Source organism: Dipodomys ordii, unplaced genomic scaffold (assembly GCF_000151885.1).
Source record: "Dipodomys ordii isolate 6190 unplaced genomic scaffold, Dord_2.0 Scaffold46, whole genome shotgun sequence".
NCBI classification, from domain to species: Eukaryota; Metazoa; Chordata; class Mammalia; order Rodentia; family Heteromyidae; genus Dipodomys; species Dipodomys ordii.
This window is the reverse complement of record NW_012267262.1, coordinates 4,700,815-4,716,916: the sequence shown is the minus strand read 5'-3', so window position 1 is coordinate 4,716,916 and position 16,102 is coordinate 4,700,815. Positions and strand designations below refer to the sequence as shown.

At 34.4% G+C, this 16,102-nt stretch overlaps 1 protein-coding gene across 1 annotated transcript in view; it reads right to left on the bottom strand.

The window, feature by feature from the left end:
* Luzp2 (leucine zipper protein 2) overlaps positions 1-16,102 on the bottom strand; it is a 354,582-nt gene that overhangs the window by 302,475 nt on the left and 36,005 nt on the right. The window lies entirely within an intron of this gene.

Genomic DNA, 16,102 nt, shown 5'->3' with positions numbered 1-16,102 from the left:
TGTCACCCTTTCAACATTCTCAATCAATCCACCCCACCTAGTCACTCCCTCGTTTTTCTTAATTTTGTAGGCTATGTATTGAATTTTGTTACATTTAACAAAGCAGGTTATGTCACTGTTCAAAATTTTCACCCCTCTCCGACCCACCTCTTCCCTTAATTTTTCTCAATTCTGTGGAATATACAACCCATACTCCTCTCTCCCCTCTTTTCCTCCTCTGTTCCTTGACTCCTCTCCCCTTGGCCCCAGCTTCTTAGTTGCAAGTACCCATTTCCTGATACTTATTCTGTTGGGCTTTGCCAATATTTGTAAGGAATTATTCTAGTAGAGTTTTCCAGTCTGTTATATTTTAGTTAATTTATTTGTAAGACTTTAGTTTTAATCTTGTTTTTCACTACTTTGCTAGGAGTCTAATGATGGAACAAAATTCTGAGAATCTGTATGAAAAATTGTGGAAAGCAGCCTATTTAGGGTTGCATAGACATTTATTATTCAATAGAAAACAATTACTGCTGTGAATTTTAATCTAAAATAATCACACATTTCTTTATACTAACTCTTTAGACTAAATGAGTTTTCTTTTTTCCAAGAAGAATAATTATATAAGCAACTTAGTTGCTCATTCAACACCTATTTATTTTTATAAAAGGCATTTTATTTAATATATTCATACAACCAGCACTATAAATATCTGGATAATAATAAAGGAAGCATTTAATTCATTAGAGGTAAGGCTGTATCTACCTATGCAATTTCAGTTTTCTAAAGTTGTACATCTTATATTAATCATTTCACCTCTTAATCCTTCAATAAAGTTTGACTAGATGTTGGAAGTGAATCTCAGCCATTTAACATTACATTTATAAAGACAATCAAACATCAAATTCCCAGTCTCCTGTGAATTACAGAGTAAATGTACCAGGGAAATTAGTTTAATTCTGTAACCCACACAACGGCAGCTTCCTGTGAACCAGGGGAGAAACATTTTCAAGGTACTTTGTTTGAATCCCAAGAGAACATTGAAAAAAACGACATATTCACTTATTTTTCTCAAGAAGAGTCACCATTAAGAAAAGAAGCTTGTCAAAATGAACAAATATAAAGATAGATTTCCATTACTAGAATTGAAAGAACATATACTGAAGATGTGGACCCAGAAATGAAAAAACCTTGCTCAAGGGTACATTTTTTTGTTTTTTGAGTCTTGATCTGTGACAAAACTCACTCTAAGTAAAAACTGAACCTCAGTGAAATAAAAAGAACAGAGAGGGATTTTATTTTGCACATACTTGAATATTTCAGATATAACTTTATAAATAAAAAGCCTTACTTATACATCCTGTGGCTATGATTTAATTTGCTCAGTATGTTTTACCTCTTTGAAAACATCAAAGTATCATTTCCATTCTATCAGCTGCCTAATAAGTATATCCTTTTAACCAATATCATGATACCCATTATTAATATCCTCTTTTGGAAACTTTCATCAAAAAAAGGCTTTACTGTGCTTACATTTAAACAATTTTATATCTTCGGAAAGCATGGTATAATCTTTATGTAAAGCCATCAAAGGTGGAAGCCTGGAGGGTCCGGTCGCGGGGCCTGAACTCTGGGCCTGGGAGCTGTCCCTCAGCTCTTCAGCTCAAGGCTAACGCTCTACCACTTGAGCCACAGCGCCACTTCTGGCTTTTTTCTTTTTGCTTATGTGGTGCTGAGGAATCGAACCCAGGGCCTCAGGCATGCAAGGCAAGCGCTCTACCACTGAGCCACCTTCCCAGCCCTTTTGTTTATTTTTTAATGTGATAGTATACTTCTATTTAAAATGTAGAAAGAGGTAATATTCTTCATTATCATTTACAAGTGTATACATCTTAATTTGGGGAATGTTTTTATTATCTTTAAGTAGTTGTGCAAAGAAGCTGTGATTCAACAATTCAGTTTATGAGTACAGTGCATCTTGGTCAATGGCACCCCTTTCAACATTCTCACCCATCCCATCCAACCTCAGTTTTCTTAATTTTTAGGATATATGTTGACTTTGTTTCACCATTTAACAAATCAGTCTATGTTTAAAAGGCATCTTCATCTTTCATCTCTTCAACATTTTTTAAACTTTCTTATTGTGAAAATACCGTATAGAGGGGTTACAATTACATGAGCAAGGTAATGAGGACACTTCCACCTCACTTTGACATATCCCTTCCCTTATTTGCTCAATTCAGTGATAACTACAATGAATTTTGGACTGCATTATCCTCTTCCTCTCTTCATTTATAGCACCTCCCCTGGGCCCCACAGCTTTCCAGTACCCATTTCCTAGAACTTATGTAGTTGGGTTTTAACTTTGTCTTTCTACATAATAATACTATTTATGTCTATTATATGTCAATTAATTCATTGTAACCATTTGCATACCATCCAGTATGTTTACTTATAGATTTATAGGAACATTCTACCTACCACAAATGAGGGAAAGCATACAACTTTTGTTTTTCTGGGTCTGGCTTACTTCACTGAATATAATGTATAAAATATAACATATATTTTTCCAACTCTTTTTATTTCCTTATGAATGGTAGAATATCATTTTTTCTGATGGAAAAGTAGAATTCCATTTTGTATATATACAGCATTTTCTTGATCCATTCATCCACTGAGGGGCATCTGGATTGAGTCAATTATCTCAGCTATGGTACATGTACTGCAGTGAACACGGTTGCTTTGGTGTCTACTGAAGCCTTGTTTATGCTCTATTGGATAAATTGTCTGTCCTGTTTTTCAGTTGTCATACAAATATTACAGATTTATTGCAATGTATTTCATATGACACTATGCTTTCTCACATGCTGTTCAATTTAGCTTTTTTATATACAAACAGATTTGTTGCCTTCATCCCTATGACTTAACTATAGAACATTTTTCAAGACCACAAGTAAAACCCTACAGTCTTTATTCTCTTCCCCATCAGAAGCCTGCAAAACAACAAACTACTTCACACTGTTAAGAAAGTTGTTCTTCTACTAATTTGTATATGCCCAAGTTCCATCCATGCGGTCACATGTATCAGTACTTCATTCTAAGCACAAATAACATTCAATAATGCATATAAATACAGATCATATATAAACTTTATAAGAGCAATGATTTTTCTTTTTGACATTTTGTCTACAGTTCTATATTTTTAAGATTTCCTCTTTAATCAAAAGTGAATATTTTGTGTTTCCAAATCAGTGATTCAAAAGAATCCAATCTCTTATACAATAAGTGCTAGAGTGAATGCGATAACAATTTTCTCTCTTTGAAGTAAATAAACCTTATTGACAAAAATTTAAATAACCCATGTTATTTGGTTTTTAAATTATTCAACCTGACTAATTGTAAGAAACTCTGAACAAAATATTGATTCTTGATGGCAAGTCAGCTGACTTGAAAAATCAGTGTCCTTCACCGAATGAGAAACTTTGAGACAAATAAAAATTGTTGATTCATTTCCCGAAACATTTTAACTGTTTTTTGGAGATGAGATTTGATTGTAGTGCCTTTACAAGGATGGACTTGAACTTCTAATCCTTCTGCTGCAACAACCTCTCAAATAGCTGCGATTGCAGACAAGTACGTTGTCTGCATGGTTAAAAACATGGTTGAAAAACAACCATATCTTTAGATATGGTTGCATTGCATCAGCAACGCAACATATATAATATACTATTCTCCTTGATGTGAGCAGTCATGAGATTCTTTAGATTATCCTTATTGGCAATGTAACTTTTTTTTGCATTTCTTTTGAAACAACATTCTGAATAAATAGGCCGTTTCTCAGTGGAATTTTTTTCAATGATAATCATATATGTTTTTGGAAAGGTATTTATAAAGTGGCATGTATATGCATATCTATTTTAAATTTGCTTTATTGCCAGGATCTGATTGTTCTGAGGTAATTGATCCAGTCAGTTAGTTTATATAATGGTATTTTAAACAGGAGAAAAAAGAGTTGATCCCATTAGGTATTTGATATAAATTGTCAAAAATCTCCATTGTAACATTCATTACTCTGAATATCCTGCAAAATAGGATATTGTGAGTTGTTTAACTTGTCAATATTCTACACACAGATAGATGTTAAGGATATATTGGTCTTTGTGTGTTTGTATGCCACTATCATATAATTTTGAATATTATAGGTTTGTGTTATAATTTGAAATAAAAATATTTCATAGATAATTGCAAATTTATTTGTGGTTCTTAAGCTAGCTTTCATGGCCAAATGATGTTGGCTCAAGACTATAATCTTAAATACTCAGGAGGCTGAAATCTGAGGATCTTGGTTCAAAGCCAACCTGGGGAGAAAAAACTAAGACCTGCAAATAACCATCCAAAAGCTGCAAGTAAATCTGTGGCCGAAGTAGTAGAGTACCAGCATTTAGCCAAGAAGTTAAGTGAGAACAGAATTCTCTAAGGTCAAGTCTGGTGTTGGTAAGAGAATGAGACAACAAATGAGAGATAGACAGAGAGACAGAAACAGACAGAGACAAAGAGTCAGATAGAGAAGAAAATGAAAAGAAAATGAAAGAAAAAGAAGATGCAAACATACAAAAGAAAAAAGAGTTTTTGCTAACTATAATCCTTTGGTAGTTTTGGTAACTGTTACCAAAATTAGGTTAGATTTGACTATTATGAACATTTTAACAATATGTTATTTTTGCAATCCAGGCACAGAGTCTATCTTTCTATTTAGTTGTCAGCACTGGACCATGAGTTTTGCTAGCAACCACACCTGGGCTCTTTCAATGTTTGAAAATTTGCAGTTTCAGATATTTTAACCTCCTTTGCTGAAGTTAATTCCTTAAAAATTCCTATTCATACTTTTGCTAACTTAGAAGACATTCTTTCACTATTTCTTTTGGAATAATTTCTTTATGTTGATTTTGGGCCCTACACAATTTTCTGGATTTATTACTTCTTATTCTTTAGCCGAGAGGAGATTTTTAGTTTTGTACATATAAGAGCATGTCACGTGTAAACAGGAATGATGTTATTTCTTACTTCTTGACTCTGATGACATTTATTTTTCTCTCTGTTGTGATATTTCAACACTTGTGAAAAAATACTGCAGTCTAGTATCTTCACTCTATAGAAATTTTAGAGGAAAATTTCCCACAGAACATCTGAAGTCAATTGTGGGTATATCATGAATAGCATTATTTATAGGAGGAGAAATACTTTAATATAATTGGTTGAGAATATTTCATAAAAGGATATTGAACTTTGTCACACATTTTTCTTCATTGAGATAATCAGCCTTTTTTTGGTCTTTCATTCTGTTATTGTGATTTGTCATGTAGATTTCCCATGTGTAACCATGAACTTTCATGAACAAAGTAACTACAAATAACCTATTTTTTCAAAGGACACAAAATACTAAAGATAAAAATTCCAAGGAAAAATGTAAAAGTAAGCTAAAATAAAACTTCAAAATTATTCTTGAATCTATTCTTAGCTCTGTGTTTTAATACATAAATGTAGACAGGCTCTATTTAAAAATATTTCTAGCACCCTGTCATTTAGCACAATTAGCATCACAAGAATGAGAACATATGAGTCATTGTGCTCAGATTGACATGGTACTCTATATAAGATTGAAGCAGCTTCATAAATGTTCCCAAACCCCCAAAATGGGACAGAATCACAGGGATAATTAAAAAGCAAAGCAGTCACTTGGTGCACATTTATAGAATTCATTCAAAACTGGGTAGGTTTTCTCTGCATTTGTATAGGTAGGATTTTTCTGACCTAGTGGATAAGTTTTTTTCTTATTCCTCTACTTTTTGTAATTTTGTTTGTTTCTTTATGTACTGAAGCTTCCCATTACTACAACCAAACTCCATGAACAAGAGCATGGATGTTCTGGTGGCTTTAGTTAGGCTGTAAGCACCTTGAGTAATATATTTTATCTTACTCAGTGTTACTGATCTCAACAGTACTGGAGTGTGGCATGTGAAAAATATTGAAATCTCTCTTTGCCTTCTCCTTTTTCTATGTGTGTAGTAATGACCATTTATCAAACAAACTATTGCGATGTACTCTATTTTCTTTGGGAGCCAACTAAAACTTTATAATAGTGCACAGAAATAATATATATATACATATATATACATATACATGTATATGTATAAGATATATATACATAATAAGATATATATACATATACATGTATATACACATGTATATGTATATATATGTATGTATCTTATTTCTGTGCACTATATATATGTGTATATATATATATATATATATATATATATCCAGATAAATGGTCAGATAGATACAGTCACACTGAGTCCCATTTTTAGAAATGAAAAGATATTTTTGTGATAGATCTCTGATTGTAATGTCTTCCTCATATGAATATCAGAAAGTAATTAGCAAAGTTCAAGACAGATTGTTCATAAATGGATTCTTTATTTGTTATTTAGTCCTTCCTATTGATCAGTCTTATTATATACATATTTCAACTTTCTAGTGTTAATAGCTTTTAAATATGTAAGCATACATTTGAAAGCAGAAGATCCACCCTCCTCCAATATTTTTTCTTATATTAATTGTACATTGTAACATTTATATACGTTTACAATGTACCCTCTAACAAAGATCAACTTTCTATTGTTTTTCCTTATCTTCCTTTCTTAAACAATTCCAACAAGTCTAATAATTGTACTTATTGTATATGTTTACTTGTTTGTTTGTGACTGGGTTACACTATGAGCCCAGTCAAGGTTCAAATTGAATATCTTCTCGACTCAGCCTTTGAAGCTCTGAGAGTACAGAGGTGTGACAGCATGCCCAAATCTTCCCAATATAAATATATGGTGACAGAGATTGTTTCCAAAAGAAAGAAGATTGATTAATTACAGAGCACAGTGTAAATGTTTTATCTTCCCAAGAAATCATGGAAAAGTAGATGATAATGATTTTATTTTTACTCATTTTAATTGGCCTATTGAGAACACTAATGTTTTACATGTCTTCATTTCACCTTCAATAAAACGCTCTCACATTTTCTACTGTGTCTGGAGGAATTAGTCATTTGTTAAGTATCTGTGATGCATTTATAATGTTATTGCTATTATTTTAAACAAAGAAACCCCATAATTCTTAGGAAACCCTACCCTCAAATAGTATCAGTGATAACTGATACTGGCTTTCACTGTAGTATTTAACATACACCACACACACACACACACACACACACACACACACACACACACACCAAAACAAAAAGAGTTGAACTTAGGAAAAAATGACACAGGTATTATAACTAATCGAGAATCATCTGCATTTATTTAAAAAGGTGTCAACCTTTGAAAGACTTGAATAATCACGAGTAGCACCTATGTAAGGAAAAGCTGTGTGTTTACCACAGTTGTTTCATCTCCTGGATGATAAAGGAGACACAAATACATGTACAGAAAGGAAAGGATCCTTTCCTTTTCGTCTTCTTGCTGATTCCTCTGGACATATTTTATATTTATGCCCCATTATTTAATATTATTTTTGTTTTTATTGTTGTTACTTATCTCTTTCATTATAATAACAGCTTCGATTATTTAGAATCATACACAATTCTAATAAAGATATTAATGATCTATATACTAAGGAAGTAAAAGGAGCAGCAGCAGCAGCAGCAGCATTATCATCATCATCGTCATCATTATCCTCATTTTACACATAGGTTCCAGAAATGACTGATGATATGCAGCATTTGTCTTTTTTAATACATATTATTTACTGTAAAGAGTCTGTACAGAGGAGTTACAGTTATATGAGTAAGGTAATGAGTACATGTCCTATTGAGCACTATTACCCCCTCTTTTTTTCCCCTACTATCCTTTCCCTCTCCACCTCCCCAACTTCTCCCTCTCTTCCCCCATGAAAGTTGCAAAGTTCATTTTCAACATTGTATCTTGTACATGTCATTGTTACAATGGATCAACCTGTATTCTTTTTTCAGCAATTTGTTATTTCCATTCCCCTCCCCAGATTAGAAAAATATATATACAAGATGCAGGGCACCAGAATCAAATCCAGTGAAAACAGGGGTTATACCATGGGAGAAGAACATACAAAAGAAACAAAAATAAATCACATAGTACATTATAAGTACATTAAAAACAACAGCAACAAAGATAAAACTTTTTGTATCCCTATCTTGGGGTTCATTTCGCTTAACGTCATCTTATATGGTCATATATACATAGCTTTTGACCTTTTCTGCTTGTCCTCAACTTATACTAGTTATTGCAAATAAGGGAAACCATAGGACCTGCGTTTTTTGGGCCTGGATTACTTCACTTAATGTAATTTTTCCCAAGTCTTTCCATTTCCTAACAAATATGTCAGTGTCATTCTTTCTGAGGGAGTCATAGAATTCCATTATATATATATATATATATATATAAAATGGAATATATATATATATAATGGAATATATATATATATATATATATATATCACATTTTCTTGATCCATTCATCCATATGGAAGTTCCTCAAAAGATAGAGCTCCCCTGTGGCCCAGCAATCCCACTTTTGGGCATTTACCCAAGCAATAACAAACAAGGCAATACTAAAGCGACCAGTACAGCTATGTTTATTTCAGCATTATTCACCATAGCTAAGATATGGAACCAACCTAGATGCCCCTCAATAGCATTTGTCTTTTTGAGCTTGGCTTATCTCAGTCAACATGATGATATCAATTCCATTCATTTCATGCACATGATATGACTTCATTGTTCTTTATGGCTGAATAATACTCCATGGTGTCTTTATAACCATACATTTGCAAACCATTCATTGGTTGTTGGGCACCTAGGCTGACTCCAAATCTGATCTGTTGTGAAAAGAGTTACAATATACATGGATGCAAAGATAGCTCATGTGTTGATTTACACTTCTTCAGATGTAGGCCAAATGTGATTGTTTTCAATAGTTTTAATTAGAGAAGTGGTTTGGTATCTTGCAAAGTTTGTGAAGGTTGTTCTAAATTCAATAACTCCAGTCTCCAGCTGATCTTTATCATGCCTTTGGGTTTGATATTCTCCAAAGGAGAATCAATAGTCAAATCTACTTGTTTGTGTCTTGAATTGTGCTGTTGAAATCAAATCCGAGTTTGAGATTCATGCAATTTTTGACCAGGCACTAATTAGTAAGGTAAGTGTTCTTTTCCAACCACACACTAAGGGATTCCTTTTGATTTTGGTTAAAAAATTCTTGGTTTAGGGTTGAAGGGTAACTATTAAATGGTAGCATGCTTGCAAAGCAAGTGCAAGTCCCCAAACCCAAGTACTGAAAAAGTAAAATAAAATAACAATCCTTTTTCATTAGTCTTTTCTAGGAGGTCATTTGAAGTGCTGTTTAAATGCATACTGGTGAGAGCCACCCGAATTTCACAGAAAATAGAAGTCAATTTAATTGTTTGCAATTAGAAGACATCCCACTCCGTCCTTTTGGTGACATATTTATAATACAGGTGACACTATATAGTGGTACCTCCCTATGTAATCCATACTGACCTTGCATTTATATCCATCCTGTCTCAGTTTCTCAAAGGCTATGATTACCTCTGAGATGATTTGTCATTGCTGGTGCCATTTGCACCTTGTTAATGGGAATTGCTTCCTTTCTACTATACATTATCAGGAAGAGAACATCACTAAACGGAAACTAAATTAATCTCCTTGATCTACCAGTATTTCCCTAAAATATAATTCCACTATCTTTTTCAGAATTGTGCATAATTCTAAATAACAGAAGCTGTTATTATGCTTGCTCAAATAATTGCTTCTCATACACATAGAATTACAAAATTATTTACGGTGTGCAAAGTGAAGTTACTTAATGATACTTTTAGAATTTTAGACTATATTTATTTTTACACTAAGCCTGCTTTAAACCTATAAGTCACTGTCCACACTGAGTCTTCTTTGTTCTTAATCTTATAGCTTTTCTATGCCTCAAATCCTAGTCTCACCATCATAAGGTAATGCATTATTTATGAAAAATAGAGAATTTAGAAAGACAAATCTGTGAATTAAATGAAAGTCAAAACAAGGAAACCCCAGTTCATTAGACATAAAGCTAGATTGAAAACAAGAAATGACAAGAAAAACAAGAAAATGGTGACTTCTTAATTAGCATTTGAAGACATTTTTCTAGCAGTCCTATCTTGTGTTTTTCAGTAAAATAGAAAGCTAAGAGGAAACAGATTAACTGTCAGAAGCAAACACTAAATTATGACTGATATCTGATAGTCTGGCTGAAAATCTGTAGTGGATGAAGTTGCCTCTCTGTTTAAGATTTGTGTGGGCATCTTTAGAAGAGTTATGCAATTATTTAAATGATATTCTTCCTATTTTGTTTAACTGTGAGTCGTGTGTGTGCATGCTATTTTGAAGTATGATTTGTTTAAAACCCTGACATAACTTTGATATCCATGACTACAATTCTGTAACTAACACTACATGAACATATTTCTAGGGGCTGAACAATGTCAATTTTTTTTTTTGTCGGTTGTGGGACTTGAACTCTGGGCCTGGACGCTGTCCCTCAGCTCTTCAGCTCAAGGCGAGCACTCTACTACTTGAGCTACAGCGCCACTTCCGGTTTTCTGGTGGTTTATTGGAGATAGGAGTCTCACGGTCTCTGCTGCCTGGGCTGGCTTTGAACCGCGATCCTCAGATCTCAGCCTCCTGAGTAGCTAGGAATACAGGCGTGAGCCACCAGCGCCCGGCTAACAATGTCAATTTTTGTATCCATCTTTACTCATACTCTCTCCTTTCAAAGTTAACTTTGTACCAATTGGGGTGAAACATAAAAATTCTTACATAGAAAAATTCAGGTGATCTATTGATATAGCTATCTGCTATAATAAATGCCATAGACTGGGTTGTTAAAGCAACAGAAATGTATTTTCCCCTATCTCTGGAGTCTGTAATTCCAACATCATGGTACTAGAGGGGTTACAATTACATGGGCAAGATAATGAGTACATTTCTTATCAAGCATTGTTGCCTCCTTAACACAACTTAAAATGTATATCTGCAATGAATGGCTGAGATATTCTATAAATATAAAAGATCAATCAGAAAAAAAACAAATCCTGCAGTGATTAGCAAATCCTGTTCTCACTTGTGATTTCTGTGTCATATAAGAAAGTATTCTTTTATCCAGAGTATTTCTTTCTGTTTCCTGGTTTGAATTTTATAGCTTTACCCTTTATATTTAGGTCTAATACCCCTTTTGAGTTCATTGTTGAACATGATATAAATAAGACCAAAGTCATTCTTTTGCATTTGGCTATCTGGTGGTTAATTTGCATTCTTTAATTTTAACATATCAGTGGTTGAGAATCATAACGTTCTTTGTATACGTAATGAAGACTGGGCAGTGTATGCATATATGCATGCTTTAGCTAAATTATCTCCTCATTTTGAGGTATATGTATGTAGGTGTGTAGATAATTATTTTTAGTCCTTAGGGAAAAATACTGGTCCTCTCTCCTTGAAAAACTTGTGCTTAAACAATTGCTCACTGGCAGTGAATAATTGTTTGAAAAAACAAGCACACAAATCTCTTTGCAGTATATTTTTCCAAGGTAATGAAACTTGATTTACTTAGAATGTTGAAATTTTAGCAAGGTAAATGCATACTATGTGGAGAGAAGGAAGGTCATATTTACAAGAAAATATTTTAAATTCAATGTTGTGGAAAGGTGAAAGTAAGCTCTAAGACATATCTTGATAAAATTTAACACCTATTTTACTTCAGAAATTAAAATGCAAAGCTACATATTGGTCTTTAGTTGTCATCATTAGTCTGTACACCCCAATAATAAAACAAACTTTGATTTGAATGTGTGTGTGTGTGTGTGTGTGTGTATGCTTACAGGCATGTTCATATAACAAAGCACTTTAATGCAAAAAATCTTGGGATGAATTCATTATACAATTGCATACTTAGTAAAGCATTACCAGTAAAGAACTTAGAATGCTAGAAGATAACAAGTAATAAAATTTTATGACCATGAAGTTAAAGGGGGATTTGAAAATTAACCACCGATTCACTTTTGGAAAATAAAACTTTTTTTTTTTTGGTCAGGTATGGGGTTTGAACTCTGGGCCTGGGCACTGTCTCTGAGCTCTTCAGCTCAAGGTGAGCACTCTACCACTTGAGCCACAGTGCCACTTCTATTTTTTGTTTAGGGTTTTTTGTTTTGTTTTGTTTTTCTGGTGGTTAATTGGAGATAAGAGTCTCATGGACTTTCCTTGCCAAGGCTGGCTTTGAACTGTGATCCTCAGATCTCAGACTCCTGAGTAGCTAGGATGACAGGTGTGAGCCACTTGTACCTGGCTTTCAACAACATATCTTTATGTATTTCAGGAATGGGATTATTTTAGTTGGTTGATATAAGACAATGCATTTAATTGCTTTAAGAGACAAGTTTTATCTTTATATGTTGATGGCAGAAACTTTTTTTTAAGAAATTCAACTGTTAACAAATTTCAGTGTGTAAATATAGTCGTATTCAATGTGAAATATAAAAATTAAACTAAGTAACAAAGATAAAGATGGGGGAGATGGAAAGATCAGTGGAAGGGGTGACGTTTCTCAACTTGCATTGTACACATAATCTGACTTTTTGAATTGTAACCTCTTTGTTCAACTTCTTAATGACAAAATTTTAAAAAACATTTTCAGTGATCTAATCTGAAAGATCTATAAAATATTTCTATCTTCATTGAAAAACTGTTTATTGATAATATTGTCCATTGGTGTTTTAGAAGCCAATGAAGCATTGCTTGTATATTTAAAAGTTAAATATGATGATTGGTTTTATGACTATACATCACAACATTCTCTTACTCTGTAGAAATCAAGTTTTCCTCCCTGTGTCAAATATGTTAAGACATTTAGAGGTGGGGTCCTTATATGTACATTAAAAGAAGTTCAGAAATATAGTTAGTACACAATTATCTCAATTATCACAGATACTGCCTCCTATCTTTTTGAAGTCCTTACATTCTTTGCTATAGAGAAAGAGCTACAGAAAAAATTATTATACACACACACACACACACTCACAATTGCATATATGTATATGTGTACACATAGATAGATAGATAGATAGATAGATAGATAGATAGATAGATAGATAGATAGATAGATAGATAGATAGATAGATGATAGATAGTCACTTCCATTCCCTTATGCTTTACCCCAAAAACATTTGGGAAAGAGAAGTTACCAAAAATGCCATCCTCTTTAAAGATCAACTTCATATAATTCCTCACACCTTCCACACTAGATTTGCATTAAGAAATTACAAGCATGGGGGGAGGAGGGAAAGCAAGTAAGCTGGAACCTGAGGAGGTCGCTGAGAGCTGGGAGGAGGCAGCAAGGGGGGTATCCAAGTCTCCTCCCAAAGTGCCCATTGTGATTCAAGACAGTAGCCTTCCCATGGGACCCCCTCCAAAGATTCTCATCCTCAAGAGGCCCACCAGCAGCTGTGTGGTCATCAGACCCAACTCCACCAGCAGGCTCGCCCTTCCAGTCAAGTCCTTAGCACAGAGGGAGGCTGAGTAATGGGAAGCAGATCCTGGGTAGAGCCAGCCCTGAGGAGGAGCAAGAGAAACCCACAGGTCAACCAGGATCTCCTAACCCGAAGACAGCAGGCAGCCCAGGGATGTGATCAGACAGGCTTTGCATCCTGATGGGTCAAAAGGCTTTAAACAGCGAATATACATGGAGGCAAGAAAGGATGCCACTGTTGCCACCATCACCTCCTCCTGGGTCTTCTGCCAGGGGTCACAGGGCAGTGGCAGACAGCTGGGCTTATGCAGAAGGAACAACCTGACTTACCTGCACTGTGATCCTATTTTCTCCGCCCACTGTGACCTTGTACCCCATGCACTGTGAATTCCTTCTCCTCCCTTCCCACTGTGATAGGCACGTGGACAAGGGCTGTCCCAATCAATGGAAGGGGAAAGCTTGGCAACTAAGAACTCAGAGTGGAGTCAGACAGTGCCACATGGCCACTCGCAGCAAAGCCAGTGCCAGCAATAACAGTTTATCATTCTCATTAATTTGGGATCTCAAAACACAAATGAGAACTCCTGTCCACCCACCCCTAAGTGCGTGTGTTCATCACTTTTATTATTATTATTATTATTGTGAAAATACCGTACAGAGGAGTTACAATAACATGAGCAAGATAACGAGTACATTTCTTATCAAGCATTGTTGCCTCCTCCTTTGTTTCCCCTTTCCATCCCTTGCCATCCTCCCCCAACCTCCCTCCACCAGACCCTTCCCCCACCAAAGTTGTAAAGTTCGTTTTTCAACATAAGGACTTGTACATCTCATTGTTGCAATGGGTCCACCTGTATCCCTAGTTAAACGATTTGTTTTTGCCCTTTCCCTCCACAAATTATACCAACATCAAATACAGTGAAAGCAGGAGTTATACCGTGGGGGAGGGACATACAAAGCAACATAGAAAGTAAGCTCCATTTGCAAAAAAAAAAAAAAGAAAAGAAATTACAAGGAGCAAGGGGCAGGGAAATCGTCCAGATGGAGTCCAGGAGTGCATCTATTTCCCACCTGGGGAAGGGGCTGCGTTCAGGTCTCGGAAACAGGCCTAAGCCTGGGAGAGGGTGGGTTCCCTTTTGTTTATATATGTTGTATTCACTAGAATGTCTTTGGGAGGGTGGGGGAAGAGTACAGAACTCCAGGGAAAAATAAGGATTCAGAAACTTATATTCAACAAACAAATCAAAAATGATAAAAGATTTAACTGCTATGGCCACATAGGTAATTTGTTTAGATTCAGAAAAGGTTTATTTGCTATATTTTACCAAAATAAGTGCCAATTTTTCAAGGAGACTAAGAAGTGATTATTGTTCTAAAAGAGTGCTCAAGAAAAGCTCAGGATGCAAATTGGAAAGGTAGAGAGGAAAAGCACAAAAAATTGTATACCTATGTATTATACTTCTGTTATATCAAATAATCTTAATATTCAGCAAAGTAGCTGTCAGTATGCTAAGTTCTACATCTGTATACAACAAAATGAGAAAAATGATTTAAATAAATTGCCACAAATCGCTGATAAGTGATAACTCTGAAACTCTTTCAACAGCAAATGACTGCTATTTTTGAATCTATTAACAGAGACTCTTGCAAGAGGTTTTAGAGAATAAACAGAAGAATATCTAAATGGGATAGATAGCAGAAATCAGGAAGAACAAATTCTGTGTTTGCACACTTTCTATCAGGAGACTAAAATATTTTAAATTCCAGGCCTATATGTTTGAAATTACATCAGAGAAACAATTTAAGGAAACAGTTTGAAAGGCAAATAAAATTACTTAGGACACAGGAGGTTTCCATTTAAATGATGGTAAGGATATGGAAACTAGGTAAATATTGGAAAAATAACAAATACAAAATGTTTCAAAGCAATATAGATAGAAAGTGTTGAATGAGTATCAAGTTACTGCTAGTATAAAGATATATGCACATTCAGATATTTATGATTAATTTAAAATATCTCAACTTACCAAAAACTAATATATTCTTAAATATTATGATAGTTATAACAAAAGAATATAATGCATAAATTAACCAAAATTGACTTAGATGTTCAAAGATGACACACAACTGTTTTGTTTCATTAAAACAGACAGAATAATTAACTCCCATACTCATTACTACCCTTGTTTGTAAGATATTAAAAATCAAAGCATTACATCACTTCATATAATTTTTTCAAGTCTTTCCATTTCCTAACAAATGAAGCAATGTCATTCTTTCTGACAGAGACATAGAATTGCATTGTGTATATATACCACATTTTCTTGATCCATCAATCTACTGAGGGGCATCTAGGTTGGTTCCATATCTTAGCTATGGTGAATAATGTTGCAATAAACATAGCTGTGCTGGTAGCTTTAGTATGGCCTCGTTTGTGATCATTTGGGTGAATGCCTAAAGGTGGGATTGCTGGGTCATAGGGGAGCTCTATGTGGAGTCTTCTGAGGAACTTCCAC